General features: G+C 38.2%; 1 protein-coding gene across 2 annotated transcripts in view; it reads left to right on the top strand.

The window, feature by feature from the left end:
• The first annotated feature begins 163 nt into the window (after positions 1–163).
• LOC113119605 (protein tyrosine phosphatase type IVA 3-like) overlaps positions 164–17,651 on the top strand; it is a 31,919-nt gene continuing 14,431 nt past the window's right edge. Inside the window, exon 1 of one of the 2 annotated variants that reach the window (XM_026289197.1) lies at positions 164–254. The gene's annotated coding sequence lies outside the window, so the exon portion shown is untranslated. Of the gene's footprint in view, positions 255–662; positions 760–17,651 lie in introns of those variants that run through there. The other variant, XM_026289198.1, reaches the window with a different exon arrangement.

The following is a 17,651-nucleotide window of genomic DNA, read 5'->3' as shown; positions in this document are numbered from 1 at the left end:
CAACAAATATTATAGTTAAAAGTTTTAATCATATTGGTTCATTCATTCATTTGATGACTCGAGCGTTATCAAGGCTTTGTGTAACTCGAGCAGATTGATCTGGTTGAATCATTTGGATTCGCGAGTCGGTTCGTTTGATTCATGGAAAAGAACGTGTCGAACCGAACGATTCGCTCGCGAATCAGACATCACTACGATCGCATGGCGAGGCTTGAGTCACTCAGACACTCAAGATTATTTGCAGGAACCTCTCGGTAAGTAAAACCAAGACGCAATCTTTCGCATTCTTGTTTTAGTAACCGCGCATAAACCGATGAAAATAGACTCGGTGAAGGACCAGAGAGTCGTGTATGACGATCTTTCAAGCTGATTGTGTGGCTGAGGGTGTTGCCCAAACCGGCTTTCTGTCGGAAATCACGGCTGGCATTACTAGCAGAGTAGTTTTCGATCATTTTACTTGAGAGTAGTGTAGATGTTAAGTATAATTTGCCTAAATAGCAGTCTGTGGTTTGAATGTGGTATTTTGTGGTATATATAACGTTAGAGACAAATGTCTGGAGGGACCAGGATAAACTGAATGTTACAGGATTTTACTAAAATAACAAAGACTATATACGTTTTTTTTTCTATTAAAATAAGGTAAAAATATGTTGTATTGTCAGGTTACAGGCCAGTTTCCACGGTTTAGGGCGACATCTTGTCATTTTCTGTCCACGTCTCTGTGTCGTTAATGCTCCAGACGGGAAGCTACTGTTTGAGGTTAGGTTGTTTTTTGTATTATTTATCATTATAATAAACCTTATGTGTATTAGCTTCATTTTAAATGGAATACTCTTTAAGAATAACGTCTTTTTATCCACGTCCCTTATGTGAAGCAGATCTGGTTAGAGTGCATTTCAACTAGTCACCCACATCATATTTCACATTTTAAGGATTTGTGCCAGTTACATAAGTCTTTTTTGACTTTAGAGTGACGCTAAACAAGCTAATTCCTTCTGTTATTGAGTGATGACTTATTTTGGTATGTATTGCCAATGTGTTTGTTTTGGCTCGAGCTGACATGATTGATGGGGAAAGTAAGACACTTATCCAACAGGTCATTCACAATTAAAATTGCTAGACACTAAATGATGTGTGATAAATCACAATTGACTTCTGTGTTTGCACTTTTAAAAGAGGCATGAAATGTCATTTCAATTGGCATGTGGTGTTTCTTTACAATATGTGATGCAGAGAATTCAGTTTGTTTCATAATTTTTAGATTTATTCAATCATAAATAATTTAAGCCGTCATATCTTAGTCAAATGTCATTCACATGGCTACACTTTCAAGTATTTGCCAACTTTGTTGGCTAGTGTTGCAATTTAAAAAGACTTCTGTAGAGATCTTTTTCATTCCTGTCTCACATGTTTTACTTTAAAGACTGGTGGCAAAGCAGATCAGCCGTTTTCATCAGAAGTACATCACGTTTGTGCTCCCAGCCCATAAGTGATGCATGTGGTATTTTTGTCTGCTTTGCACATTGTGTTTTTCATCCTCTGCAGTGGATCTCTTATGTGGCAAGAGAAAGACCAGCGAATTCTCAGGACCAAAAATCCTGCAGAGCTTTCCCCAAGAGGGTCCTGAGCCTCAAATAAATACTTCCACATGACCTTCAGTCCGTGTGCCAGAAAGAGCTGTTTCTGCACTCTCAGTGACGTACAGGATTCCTTGAGATGTCAGCCGACCGCTCTTTTTGCAGTGCGGTTTCAGCTATATGGGGCTCCCCTTTTGTTCGATTCTTTGGGAATTTTACTTGCCCTGGGCTGTGGTCTATAAAACTTGACCGCAGGGTTGTGGGGTGCCAGGGAAATTTAGATCACATCTGCCAAGCTGGATGACTATGACCAGCCACTAACTTCTTACATGAAGGCAAAGTCACGTGGAGCTCCTTCCTAAAGCCCCTGTGGTTCTAGGAGATGGCAGGGGTCACAGAGCTCTTTAAACCTAATCATATCCGAAAAATCTTTGTGTATTCTCTCTAGGGACTTTGATAGCCGCCCCTGTAGAATGAAAACGAATAAACATGCTGCTATCTCCGGCTTTGAAGTATTTGAAGTAAGTTGATGAGCATCAGCCAGCACTTGACCCAAACCGGATTCGGGTCATGCAATTATCTGTTTGATAAACAGTTGTTAGCCACACACAGTGTGCCAGGGTGTATGGCAACTTACATCTAGCTGCAGGTGATTTAGACTCATTTATGTTCCAGATGCTCCTCATTTATGTGTTAATTAGATGCAACTTTTGTGGTGCAGAACATTTAACATGCAGAACAATTAAAGGAGCCTTAAAATCCCATTAGCTTAAATCAGACAGACTAGAACTATTCTAAATATGAACTCCTAATTGCATTGCATGAGTCCATTCTTGTGCATGATAACTTTCACAAAGTCTTTTAAAATGACTATGATTGACAGTTTTTCTCCGGTTTAGTTGCTGACGCAAAGCTGAAGTGGTTTTGCAGGTGGTTTGTCTGGTGTTCGTTTGTGTGTGAGAACTCACTGAAGCAAGTATTCTTGCAGGTGCGCATGAGCTTGACGTGTGCAGATGTATTAAACTGTGGAACCATCCATTTTCACACAAACAAATAGCATCAGGCAAATCTAACATGCACACTCGACTGGAACTGTATTCACAATGTCAAATGATGGACTTCTATTGTGCGCTTAGTTAATGGTCATCTGCCCATTAAAAGAGGACACAATTAGTGTTGCTTACCAGTGACTTTTGCCAAACAATGTTGATATTTGAAAGCACCAAAACAAACTAAATTTGGTTCAACATAACATAGCCCAACAGGACTTAAATCTCCACCCCACACGTAAGTACACAACATGGCAACAACGATTGAGATTTACCGCTGATTACAGAACCGGATTTACTGAAAAGATGCACATTAAATATCACATGTGATTTATTGTGCAACCCTAGTGTATACATGGTTATAAGTATAATATTTTTATCAGTTTATTTTGAGTTTAATTATTTAATTTAGGGAAATGAACAAGTGTCTTAGCCCTCAAGGGACTATTTGGCCAACCATCTTATTCCTGCTTGACAAGCAAAATGTTACTGATAGTGTAAAAAACATCAACTTTGAAGCACATGCTTTGAAGCATATGCTGAATCGGAATCGGAATAGTTAGGCAGAACCTGGAACAGGAAAGGATTCATTTCTAACGATTCCCAACCCTACTGTAATCTACTAGTCGATCTGCTAATATCTGTCCTGTGCACTCAAACTTGCACTCTTTTCTCCTTGTCATTACAAGACACTTACTGCTGATTGGCTACAAGTGTGTTTTGGGACAAGGTCTGACGCTGTGGTCAAAATCATTTTTAAAAAAATGCTTGGTGCACCTTTAACAAAACAGAAACACGCATTATTAATTTATTCATTGTTTAATGTTTACTTCAACTGAGAATTAAAATGTGTCCATCTTCTACTGACCCTCAAGGCATCCTAGGTGTGTGTGCCTTTCTTTTCAGAATAATCCAATCGAAATTATATTAAAGGGGGGTGAAATGCTCGTTTTCACTCAATATCCTGTTAATCTTGAGTACCAATAGAGTAGTACTGCATCCTTCATATCTCCAAAAAGCCTTTAGTTTTATTATATTTATAAGAGAAAAATAGTCTGAGCCGATTTTTTTCGGAAAAACACGAGCCGCTGCAGGCGTGACGTGTGGGTGGAGCTAAAGAATCACGAGCGTGAGTAAGCTTTTGCGTTGGGAGCGTTTGGAAGTTGTGACATTACCGTGAGAAAAAAAAAAACATCATCCAAAACAAACCATGGCTAACAGTCAGATTCAGCCGTTTATTTATGATCCAGAATCAGATCCAGAGGCTGAAACTGAACGAAAGCAGCAGCAGCAACGACTACAACAGCGTCTCTATTTGGTATGTACTGAAACTGTATATATTTGCTTATGTAACCCCTCTCTCCCGGGTCCTTTCTGACGCTCCTCGCACTTGCTCCGAGTGGGGCTCGAACCCGGGTCTCCTCTAACAAGGAGGCTAAATGGCTACAGCCACTAGCGTCTGTTGCTAGTGCATCTCTTGAGATCAGGGAGGTTTACCTGCACAGCCACTACTCTCTGGCCTCCGTTACACTTAGCGGTTTTGGAAAATGACTAAATTCCACTTTATGTCGTCTTTTTTTTTTTTCTTTAAAGGTGTACAAGGTTTACTTGATGTGCTTACACGTCGATAGCTAAGTTAACAACACAGAGATATTTGAAGCAGTTTTACTCACCGCCTGCGGTTCCAACACACAGTCGTGACCCTTTTTCATTGGGACTGCATTATCCTTAAGAAATAAACGATGTGCAAATCCGGCGTCAAACTGGGCCTTGTTTGTAAAACAAGCATCTTCGAAATGCAGGGAACAAACACAAACACTTGCACAACTTCGTCAATGCTATTTAAAAATAAACTGTCTTGCCCTCGCAACCAAAAACACACTTCTTTTGTGACATTTCGCTCTCGCTCTGATCAGTGAATGTCTCTAGCTCTGATCAGTGAATGTCTGTGCTCTCATTGCTCTGCTATACGGGAGCGCGCGCTCTTCCGGCAGACGTGCCCTAGGACCCATATAAGGAAATTCCGCTCCATCTAACGTCACACAGAGCCATACTCGAAAAAACTTTCCGAAACTTGTGACAAATCGGAAGGAGTATTTTTGGAACAGAAATACTCCTTCAAACGTACAACTTAATTTTTGAAACTTTGTCCATGTTTAGCATGGGAATCCAACTCTTTAACAGTGTAAAAAAACTCAGTATGCATGAAATAGCATTTCACCCCCCCCCCTTTAAAAATTGCTTGCTCTTCCAAGCCTTTCAATGGGTGTAAGCAGGTGTTTGTTGTTAACTGTTCAGAAGACGTGAAATAAAGTGCGTGCATCTGTAATAAAACATCCCTCACATGGCTCCGGGGATGACAATAAACTCTGTATTTTTCTCACTTCTGCTGACCTGAAGATGTGTAGGTGGATGATTGAAGACGTATCCGTTGCCCACGCGTCTCTGGGAAATGTAGGAGCAAAGGAAACAAAGTTTCCTTACTTTAGCAAAGGAAAACCAGTCTCCTCTTGGGATATTTCGAAAACCTCCAACATTTTTCTTTACAAATCCTCGTTTTGTGCTTCTAATTCGTGACCCAGCGTTTTGTTTTGTTCTCAACATCCACCTGCTCATTACGTTATATCGAGTTCATTATCGAAGGCGATTTATCTTCAATAATGAACTCAATATAGCGTAGCTTGTCAGTGACCTACGGCTCTGTGTATTAACTGCCACTCCATTTGAAAGCTGGTGATGGGGATTTATCGCTAATCTCAGAACACACTTTACTGACTAGATGCACATGATCATATTGTCCAATATATTGTCCAGTCCTACGTCTTCTGAAATGTTGGCAATAAACACCTGCTTGAAAAAGGCTTGAAAGAGCAAGGACAATTTTTTATATAACTTCGATTGGATTATTCTGAAAGAAGAAAGTCACACACATAGGGTGAGTAGAAGATGGACAAATTTTCATTCTCTGATGAACTAACCCTTTAAATTGTTATATTGCAGCTCAGTTCTCATTTTTGACCTATCATACATGTTTCATATTGCAAGCCTTCAACTTTGAAGATGTGCATGCACATGTGTGTATTTACAACGTGCCTAAACCTTAATCACTTTCTTCTAAGATAACTGTTAAAACATCCCATGTCCTTTACATAACAAACTGTATAGCGTAATGTCTCAAACATGCAGCTGCCTGGAAATTTTAGTCTTTTCCAAGTAAACATATTTTTAGTTTCATTTTTTGCAGCAGGGGAGTTATTAAGCCATGTGCTCCAGAGCTCCTACAGTGTTTAGTGTTGCTCTGACAACTTGTTGCCTACCTTAGTTGTGTTCTGTCTGCAAAGAGAACTAGAACTCTGTGTGACTGTGTGACTACATGATCCCCCTCCCCAGACCTACCAACACAGTCAGCAATAAACATTTAAATAAATGCAACAACCACTCTATTGGGGTTTTATATCACAATGTAAACAAATGATTTATTAATATTTATTATTAGTAGTATCATTGTTGTAACATTTGATTAGAAGACTGATAAATAGTAATACATTTATGACAGTTTCTTCACGTTAAACTAAACTTTTATTTTGACGGGTTGCCGTGAGGCACTTGCAGCTGTTGATATCTTAAAACTAGTCCAAAATTAATCGCGATTCCAGGAGGTTCCCAGATAAAAAAAAAAATTGTTTCCCAGCTTTTAAATATAAAAGGGGATTGGGAACGGGAACGGGATTGGGCTAGTTTTGGACTAGTTTAGAGAAACAACAGGGCATGATTTGTTGCGAAAACCTGGCAACCATGATCTGAAATGTATGTGCTGGAGATATACTTCTAATTACAGGAGCGTCTTTACTGATGAGATGTGCATGAAAATCGCATTCGATTTTTTGCACAGCCCTAGAAATTACATCGCCTTTACACGTAATGTTAAATGCTTCCACAGATTTTCAGTATTACTATAGAATTTTACCTGAGCGTTGCAAATCGCACATATTGCTTTGTTATTGTCAACAGTATCTCTGGCCATGATAAGCACTGAGTGAGTGACAGGCTTTCTGACATAACTTTGCGCAAGGTAAATAAGAGGGTTGACATCAAGTGGAGAAGACTAATGAAAAGATTCACATTAATCAGATCTTCTTTTAAATGTTTGCTGAAATACCAGAAAAGATCGATTTGTGGTTTTTGAGAATCGATGTTGAATTGACATAAAAATAATAATAATAATAATAATTTTTAATAAAAATGTATTTGCCCAGCCGTAATCGGATGTATGCTACTGAAAAAAAACAAATGCCGGCAGGATTTTCAAATGTTTATACCAACTTGGTACTGCTGGATTGGTTCTCGTGACATCCCTAGTTGCAATAAATCATGGCAACAGATCTTGGAAGGTTTACATATGAAGAGTTTAATTGCAAAACGTGATAAACGCCATTTTTTGACATTTGGATTTTATTATTGGAAATCACTGTTCAGATTTACCTTAATCTATGTGTGAATTGCTGCCATTAATAAGATTTAAAAATGTACATTTTAAGCCTACTACAAAATGCATTTTTTCACAAAACGCGATATCCGCCAGCCCAGTTTCTTTACAAAGTGCGATATAGGCTATAGAACGTTCAGGATGCTGCGCGAGCTCAGGATGTCACGCAAGGAGAGAGTCACCGCCGGTGAAGTGCTCGGAGTTTGCTCAGTGATTTTACGAAAAGTTGACAGGATAAAATACTCCTGAGTCTGTCAACAATAAACAAATTCAGCAGGGAACGAGTCTCCGCTGATGTCAAGAAAGCCAGGGAGGTTGCTGTGTTCACACCAAACACGAATAGAGCGTCTGGCGTGAATGATTTCTAGGAAATCTTTCTTAAAACCCCTATTTTGAAAGTCAAAGGTGTCTCTAGACGTGTGAATGAGGTGAATTAGCGTCTTCCGCGACGCGCTAAACGCCTTCGTGCCGTGAGACCTCCAGACGCGCGTAAACGCGCCTTTGCATTGCGTTTTGCAAAAAAAAATAAAAAATTTATTATGTGTTGTTTTTTTAACCAATTTAAGATGTTTAACAATGTTAAGATAAATATGTTGCATTTTGGCATGGTTTTTGACTTATTTATGAACTATTTGGACATAAAGTTAAATAAAAAATATCCTGGATTTGAAGAATATTGTGTCCCTGGCCTTCACTGAGCTCAAGTTATAGTTTAATGTACCAAAAATTGTGAATGAACTTGAGTGTTGATGTCTTAAATAATAATGTCAAATAACCAACATTTCTCAAAATGGATATATCTCGTTTTGCAACGAAACTCTTCATATATCACAGCCACTGCACTAGCCATTATTTTTAATCATAGGACATTGTGTGTCTTTAGCAAATCAGCGCAGAGAGACACTTCTGGGACGCTTCTGAAATGTGCCGCTGGACGCAACTGGTATAAAATAAAAAACAAGCATTTACTAGAGTGGCGTCGAACTGCTCCGGTGGCTGTGTTGGAGTTGTAATGCACTGAGAGTGGCCATGTACTGTATTATGTGTTTCTTGGAGGTTAGTATGTTCAAGAATGATCATGAGAGTTTTACGTACAGCAGGTGAACTGTAAAAGTGAAAAAAAAAACTTTTGTTTTTGCAGTTTTGTGAAATAATTCTTTTTCAAATTGCCTGAAAAGCCACCACATGTGAGTGTTTTTTTGTGATATCACAGTTTTATGATAAAGTTTTTTTGTGGTATGTGATAATTTTTGCTAAATTTACATGTTTCCATTAGGCACATTTGAAATTTGCAGTTTTTAATTTGCACAATTTGATGGGTAATGTAAACGCAACTAATAGTCAATCAAATCCAAAAAGACGTGCGTAGTAAAGGATACAAGTTGACAAAAAAAGTCTGAATCCAAGATTTGGAAGTGATTTGAAGTGATTTACAGGTGATTTTAAAAATAGATCTCATTTTTGAACACCAAATAAGGTAAAGGAGTTTTTGCACAGCACAAGGTATTAACAAGTTACCGCAGATAATTTTTCCTTAATAAAAGTTGCAGACCTGTTGCCAGTTCACTAGTGGTCTTGTGGATCAGTGAGCGGGTGTCTAATCTGAGACTATTCAGTCAGGAAGTGAATTTATCTGACCGATTCAGTTGATGATATCATCTTTGGCCATGATGCTGCAGATTAATGCACTGTTGCTTTCCTTAAGAGCACCTAAGGAAACACTGCTGGTTTCCATTTTCCATCTGCTTTTAATTATGTTCAGCACATTAGTTGTGGACTGAGGTGCCGTAAGTGAAGTATTTAGCCAACACTCCACATATCAGATAACAAACCTAAATCTGGATTTGCAGAGCTTCAGACTGACTCTTCACCTTCATGAATCCATTGTTCCATACATTTGATTCAGTAACCAAGATGACAGTTCTCATGAAAGCCCCTGACTCACATCAAATGCATCACCGTGCAGATGTCTCGAGAGGCCCGTCTGGTTCAGGCTTGTTAGGGTGATGAGATGGAGCGTTAATTAATAGTTCATGTTAAGATGAATCATTCTGAATTGGTGTATTTACCATTAGTGGCCAGGATATTAATCCACTAGGACCCTCTTGTGTCCTATAATCATTAATATTTGATTTTCAGTGCTAATGGAAGAAAGAAATATGCCCAGGAAATACAGTCTGAATCAAGGGCAGGTGTGAAAGAGGATGGATAGAGGTTTTTTGAAAAATCAGCGAGCTTGTATCTCAACAAATCACAAACATGAAAACAATGAAACATGCTGTTCTAGTTTCTAAATCATCAATAGTGTTCATGAGCTGTCCACATGCTTTCATACATTACACAAAAAATGAAATGAGCAGTCTTGATTAAAAAAAATATATATATAGTCAGATAGTCTTACTACAAAAGTCAAGTAGAAACTAGTAACCTAAAATGTAATATGCATTAAGTATAAAATGCAATTTGCCAACTAAAGTCACCTTTAATTCGTGATGTATAATCACACATTATTTGAAAAACCTGTGATCTCCACAGGAAGTTACACAACAGTGAACGTAACCAGTGGTTTTGATTCTTACATCCATTAACTTGAAACACCAGCGAAAGCAATCACTCTGTATGAACCGATCTACCTCCCAATGTCGTATTGCTCTTTTACAGTGGCTTATTGTTCTCATCCCATGAAGTGGTTCTAATAGAAATGCTTTTAATTAATCCAGTGGAGGGCCATGGGTGGCTGCCCGAGCCTGCTGTGACGCAAGCCTGGGATTTAATCATGAGGAGACAGGGTGGGAACAGAGGGAAACTCATTCGCACCTTGTCAGGATGTTTAAACAGGCAACAATTCTGGTGTTCAGTCTGGAAATTTTTCACAAATAATGCTAAAAGTAAAAAAAATGAAAAATATGAGGCCCAATGCTTGAAATTTAAGTGTGTACAATTTTTTATGCTAATTTATCACAGTTTAACATAGATTCAAACTCCATACCTTTCAGTGACAAGGGGGAGTTTGGTCTTGCAAAGGGAGTCTTACAAGAGTACTTGTGATCTTATAAGTAAATACAAATGAGCATGTAAAGCAAACATCTTTAAAATAAATTCTGTGGTGGGCATGACCCCATTCCGCGCAGTGTTCTCACGTTTTTCCTCCTTACCTGTTTGCATCTCTGGTTTAATGTGCACTGTGTTTGGGAAACCTGTTTGGAAACAGTCATTAGTAGTGATTGATATTGCTCTGTTTGTGTTACAGACCATATGATTAGTAAGATTTTTTTGCTACCATTTTAATATAGGGACCAATTCTCATTATTAACTAGTTGCTTATTAGAATACTTATTAATAACATATTGGCTGTGTATTGGTCAGATAAATAAATAACATATTCTGCAAAACCATATACTACATCCCTAATCCTACCCTAAACCTTCTGTGTTCAACACAGAAGTTATCATGAAAGGAAGTTTTACAAAACCATATCCACTAGGAAATTGGATTTCATGTTAGGATTACATTTACATTAAAGGGAAAGTTCACCCAAAAATGAAAATTGTCATTATTTACTCACCCTACTATGTTCCAAACCCATAAGACCTTTGTTCGTCTTCAGAACACAAATGAAGATGTTTTTGATGAAATCGGAGAGCTTTCCGACCCTGCATAAACAGCAACGCACCTGACACTTTCAAGGCCCAGAAAGATAGCAATGACAAAAATGTAAAAATAGTCATTAAAATAATAATGTTGCATTATTTTAAAGTGAAACAGAACATTCAGTGTAAAAATTGGCAGTGCCAAAATGATGTTGATGTAAATGATGTTAATGTTGTTTGTTATTGTTTCAAAATTGCTTTATTTTTGCAAACACTGGTTTCCCCTATCTTTGTGCTTCCTTTCATTTTTTTTTTTTTTTTTTTTTTTTTTTGACTGTCCAGCTGCATTTCTCAGACAGGAAACCCTCTGACATCAGCGTGAGCTTTGCATGTTGTTTGAAAACTCACAGCTGCAGACAGGGAATGTCCCATGAAAAAAAAAAAAATAGCATCCAAAATATCCACTTTTTTACTAGATAATGTGTTCTGGCTTTATTTGCTATTGCTTAAACTGCTGTTAATCAGACTTTGATAATGCAGGTGTATATTAGTGTTAATTTGTTGACACTGGGTCATGCTGTCCTCTCACTGACTAGTGTTCATTGCACACTGAAGTGTGTGTGATTTCCTCATTGATACTTGCGAGACAGGATGAGGGATTTCCTGTGTTGTGATCCCCTTCCCTGCTCTGCCAAATTTGGGCAGTCCTGACCTTTTAGAGTTCTGTGAGAATTCGGAATCCTGCCTTCAGACAGGCCTCCAGACCAGACCGCTGGTGGCCTCCTAGGGGTTTACAGGAAGGCCAGATTGTCCAGCTTCTTGTGAAAGACGATCCCAGAGGACTGTGGAGTTTTTAATGTGAAGTTATGCTGAGTAAAAAAAAAAACACTGAGAAATATATATAATACAAATATTTATAAAAAAAATAAAGAATCTTCATTCCGAGCCCACATTGTTCACATCATAGAAATCATAGAACCCTAGAAATTTTCCTTTTAGTTTTTTCGTCAGTAAAAATGTTTGGTGATGAAGCGTTGCATTAATTGTAATCGAGACATGGTTAAAAAGACACATTATGATGACAATGAAATGGTTTTAATTAAAGGGGTATGTTGGATATTGATCTGCTTGAGCTTGAATCGCTGAATACCAGTGAACCACTTTGCTAGCGGTTTAATTATATCACCTCAGCACATCCTAGTCTGTATATGAGATTAATCTCCTAATGTTGTTTTCATTGAAAACAATTATTTGCCATTTCAGTCAAAATGAAATATAGCTAAATAAATATGCCATGACAAAATGCTGAGTACGTTTAAATACAATTTTTATTAAAACTATTACTAAAACATAAAAATGGTATATAAATGAATACTTATTTAAAAAGTAGAGTGTTTTTTTTTTTTTTTTAAGTGGCCCAGCTTGCTTATACAGCAGATGTTTGCAACATGTTACCTGCAGTTCTTAACTTGTTGATTGCTTAAATAACGTATCTTTTCATGAGGAAACCACTCATCTCATACACATGTTGTTCTGCTCAAAGGCACCTGGAGGTTGTTGGCCTCTTCCTGTTTTCCTGTGAGTGCGCCTACTCGGTCTTCAGCTGTGTTTAAAGACTATTAGCAGCGAGACCCATGAGGTACATCTGAATGAGTCAATTTCCTTACAACAGGAAAATGCTAGAAGTGTTATCTGAAAGAAAAAAAAAACTGTTCCGGGTTAATACCACTCCAGATCTTCTGACGTTCTTTGTGCTGCTTTGCTTTCTTAGAGGTTGCTAGTAAATAATCGGATGATATTTTTTTAAAACTGAATCACTAGATGTTCTGTGTTCAATACAAATTAAGATCCACCCTCATCTATGGCTTCATTTCCATTAACCTTCAAATTACGGCAATTGAAATTGCGAATTGATAAAAAAATAAAAGTACACCCAATGGAAACACACCAATTTTGTGAAAACTCCCATAACTTTTTGTGCTCACAAGGTGCTTTTTCAGGCAATTAAAAAAAAGTATACATTACATTGCTAAACTGCAATGAAACTTTTTTTTTTTTTTTTTTACATGTACAGTTCACCTGACATACGTAAAAGTCACATGAAAGGGCTGCGCAACTTTTCCGATTTTATCAATTAATTAGACTTATATATAAGACGAGTTTGTACAATATGTAGTTGTAGGTTTTGCATCTTTTATGCAAAGATATTTAACAAGGGATTTGTTTAACATTTACATCATGTTGACAACTTCATGTGAGCAGCACTTGGAATAGAATTGTATTTAATTAGAGGGTTAATAAAAAGGAACATGACTAACTCTGACTAGTTCAAAAATAATAAAAAATTGAGAACAAGTAAAACTTTCCGAAAAAATTGAGTTTTAAATTTTTTGCAAAATCACCCAGCCCTAGTAACATGATCATTCTTTAATGTATTGGAACCTCCAAAAAAAAAAAAAAAAACTAATACATTGGCGTTTTCAAGGATAAGGTGCTTTCCTTACCATTAATTGTGGGTTAACCCCTTATTTAGCTTTGACGCGGCCACCAGATCTGATTGAGGCCACTCTAGGCAATCCTTCTTTATACAAGCCGCACCGAGACATGTTTTTGTCCCATAAATGTCTAAAGATACATGCCTATGTCTCCTTCAATAAAAAATAATGGCTAGTGCAGTGACTGTGATATAGGTTAACCTACCAATTTTGTCACCGTGACAGAAAAAAAATATATAATATCTGTCATATTATATCGGTTAATGGCATTAATTGGCAAATCCCATCAATTTGCAATACGTTTTTTTTTTTTTTTTAATCCGTTTATAAATCACACAAGTTTTGAGCAAATCGGTAATGGAAATGTGGCTTATGACATGCTGTCAGTTGCCACAAAAAAGAGACTTGTTGGTGAGTTTAAACGCATAAACCACCTCCTTATTCTTTACTTATATAAACCTAGTAGGAGTATGAGAAAAGAGTTTTATGTGAAGTGACGCAACTGAACTAGAAGTAACATGAAGTTGACAACATGATGAATGCAGTCCATCCGGATTTCATTCATACTACTCACATTCATATCATAAAGTACATACATAACACATTCGAACTCTATAGAAGATATCATCACAAACCAGTGGTAATTTTGTTGTTGAATAGATTTTGTCATCATTTTCATCAACAATCAAATGTCTTTCCTCGTAGACTTCTATTGAATTGAGCCAGAAGAACTCAATAGTTCATAATGAAAATAAATGGCACATCATGTTATGTCTGGTAAGTGAACAGCCCTGCAGGTTGGTTTTATAGGTTAAAGACCAGTTCAGTCAAGCTGAGGAGTGTTATTTTGAAGCCAGCTTGATGCAATGCAAACCTATATCCCTGAGACTAATGCTGGCGGGGTAGTGTGTGATATACATCACTGTATAATGGCTCTAAGTGAAGGGGCCTCCTGCTTTCATGGCACCACAGTCATGACGACTCGCACGTAGCTGGACAAATTCCTGCCATGGTGATCCATGCGTCTGAGATTATTGAAGACCAACTGCACTATCCCTGTGGGAAGCACATAGCTGTGTACGTAGACATAGAGGTGCAGATTTGTCCCAGGAGGCCCATCAGCTGCTGCGGAACAAGTACACAATATTCCCTTCAAATCTCATTTGTTTATCACCATGGATGGAGCCTATGAAGTTATGCCACCATGGAGCTCCATGGATATAAGATGACATCCACGGTGCAGTACATTAGCGGTCAGCTGATATCTTTAGTTATAAAGTTATAGTTTTTAAATAAAAAATTGTGCTTTCCGTTCCCAACCAAATTTAATGGTGGAATGCTTGTGAAATGACTTTTAGATCAGCTCAAGAAGATGAAGTTCATGGCAGATGCTGAAAACACAAGCGTCTCGAGTGTTTAGTTGATGAAACTGTGCTGCTCATTCACACAAAGACAGAACATTATTTCAGTAACTGTCATTAGGCCATATCACGATTTGATCAAGTGTGGCAGCCCTACTTTTGAATTATCCACCTAAACATAGCCAAATTCCATGGCATTCTATGTTATCCTGTAAAGATGTGATTTTTAATTGTGCTTTCTGCATTGTGAAAGCCAAAGGGCCCTATAGTCACCTTCCCGTTTCAGTAGCTGGCACCAATACCACCGAAATTCTGCAATTCTTGATACAAATTTCAGTAGCTATGCAAAAACGAATGTTCAAATAAACAGTCATGGACTCTTCAATTAGTAAAAAAAAAATAATCTTCAATAAGTTAGTTAGCTAGTGCATTTCTGTTCTGATCTCATGTTTCTTGTACTTTCCACCACAACAACTTTATGATCCCGTTTTTTCCAGATCAACACCCCAATGAATCCATGATTAATTAGATTTTCCATCGCTCCGGATAGTGGTTGGTCTCTCAAACAAAGTTCACGAAGCTAAACGGAGTTGGAAACAAACCCCCACCCAATGTTATCTCATATCCAGTGGCCCGGTCCGGTCAGGGCTAAATGCATCAGAAAACAGCTGCCGGACCTATTTATAACGCGCAGGTGACACGCAGCACATGGGCCAGTCACATCATCACTCAGAGCTGTTTGTGAGATACTATTAGCCTGGATTTCATGTCTACAGAATCAGACCTTTGACACATTTCTAGTGTCACTTAAGTGGTGCTTTTACAGGGACACTGCTCTTCTGTTGTTCTAGAAAGGCACAGTGGAAGTTGTTTTTATGGCTTGCATGTTATTTCCCAAGTAGGGTTGGACTGATAGACGATGACATCGTCCTTCGCCGATGGCTGATAGACATTACAATGTTGCGCCGGCTAAATAAAATTTGAATTCAAATGAAATTTGTCTCATCGTCTATCGCAATGTTTTACTGTAGACATTGTCTGATGCCAAATTTGTAGACATTTGCTCATCCCTATTCCCAAGTCTTCCAGGAAAACCATATGAAGGCTTGCGTGAGGAACTGGAATTTAAGTTATTGACTGAAAGTTGTCATTCTCGCTTTAAACAAACGTTAAACAAACGGTTACGAAACTCCCAAGAGGGCAGTCGTGGCCTAGTGGTTAGAGAGTTTGACTCCTAACCCTAGGGTTGTGGGTTCGAATCTCGAGCCTGCAATACCATGACTGAGGGGCCCTTGAGCAGGGCACCGAACCCCCAACTGCTCCCCGGGCGCCGCAGCATAAATGATGCCCACTGCTCCGGGTGTGTGCGGGTGTGTGCACTTTGGATGGGTTAAATACAGAGCACAAATTCATGGGTCACCATACTTAGCTGTATGTCACGTCAAGAGCAAATTATGACTGGAGGATGAATGTTTGTAATAACAGTATTTTCATATTTAGGTGAACTATCCATGTTTCGTCCAATGTGGAGGAACAAATTGTTTGCTAAAAAAAACTGGCTTGTTCTTGTTAATGGCGACTCACTAAAGTGCACTCTAAATTGCATTCATGTCATGTCGGAAAGATTGTATTTATGAGTTGAACACACATGAACACCATCTCGTCATAATTATGAGTGGGAATATCTGAACTTTCTTTTAGTTCATAGTTTTAGTGTTAGTGTTGTGCCACTGAGAATATTGGTGATGCACTTGTTGCAGCATCTATGTTAACAGTAAATGTATTTAATTAAATAATTGTTATTTTTTCTTCTAAAGCAAAACTAATTTGCATGTACAGAATACAATGTATTCTATCTACAATGTAGAGACTTCACAATTACGGTAGAATATCTAAAATTTAGTTTACAGAACCTTTTATAAATTTTATAAAAAAACGTAAAGTTAATCAAAAATTTGGTGCATTACAATTATTTAGCTATGAACTTTACAATGTTTCTCAGTTATGCTATTGAATATATTTGCCTAGTGTCCATACATTGCTAAAAACACATGGGATCTTGTCTGGAGGCCGTGAACCAGCCTAATTATGCAGGACTTGTGTAAAACAAACTGATGGATTTTAAAATGAGAATTATTTTCGTGCTCACTCAAGTAGACTCATGTTTCTCAAGTTGTCAAGTACACATATATCCTTTAGGAAGTTCACATGTCTACAACCTGACATTCAGAAGATGCCATACTTTGGCACAGTCCAGACACTTGGTGACTGAATATAGCAACTCGGCCTGCTCCAAGATGCTTCTGAGGGGCCAATTTGTGGGACACCGGGAATCACGGCGCCTGTTTAGCCAAGTCAAGTCTGCTTTATTGTCAATTCTTCCACATGTACACCACATACATACAGAGAATTGGAATTGCGTTACTTTCAGACCCTTGGTGCATACAGCTAACACTAACTGTAGAGCATAAAAATAAATTTTTGCTTGTGTACAAATGAATATCTAAGTAGTTGTTGTGTTGTTTATTTCTTACGGGGGACCAACGTGACTGAGGGCCATGTGTGAAGACCCCTAGTGTGTCTCCAATCTATTTCCAACCCATATCGTCTCTTCATCTTTGACAAATTCCTCTTTTGCATTCAAACATAAGTGTAATTTCTTTTCCCCTTACTTTCCCGTCTCTGTTTTGCTGTGGATTATTTGTAAGTACCGCCACACGAAGGTCCCAGATGCCCACAGCAGCACTTACACTTGTCAGCACAAATATTTAACCAGTATTTGCAGTCTTACGGGACAAGAGCTGGGAATTGGCTTTTGTAGACAAGCGCAACACTGTCAGGGTTACCCTCAGCGCTGAAGTTAATGCTAATACTGTGGGTTTAGCAGTAAATCTCACGCTGTACCTCAAAAGCAGTTGTTTACAGATCGTCACGAGTCTCTGTGTGTATCGCTGAATGTTTGAGACCCTTGTGTGCTGTTGACATGGCACACAATCACCCAATTAACCTTAGTCTGCATGAAGTAAATGAATACAGCACCTCAGGGCCGGACCCCCGGCGGACCTGTCAGAAGTATTGTTCTCACTGTTTGTT

This window comes from Carassius auratus, chromosome 19, assembly GCF_003368295.1.
Source record: "Carassius auratus strain Wakin chromosome 19, ASM336829v1, whole genome shotgun sequence".
Taxonomy (NCBI): Eukaryota; Metazoa; Chordata; class Actinopteri; order Cypriniformes; family Cyprinidae; genus Carassius; species Carassius auratus.
Note: the sequence above shows the minus strand (reverse complement) of the source record. Positions and strands in the feature narration are given on the sequence as shown.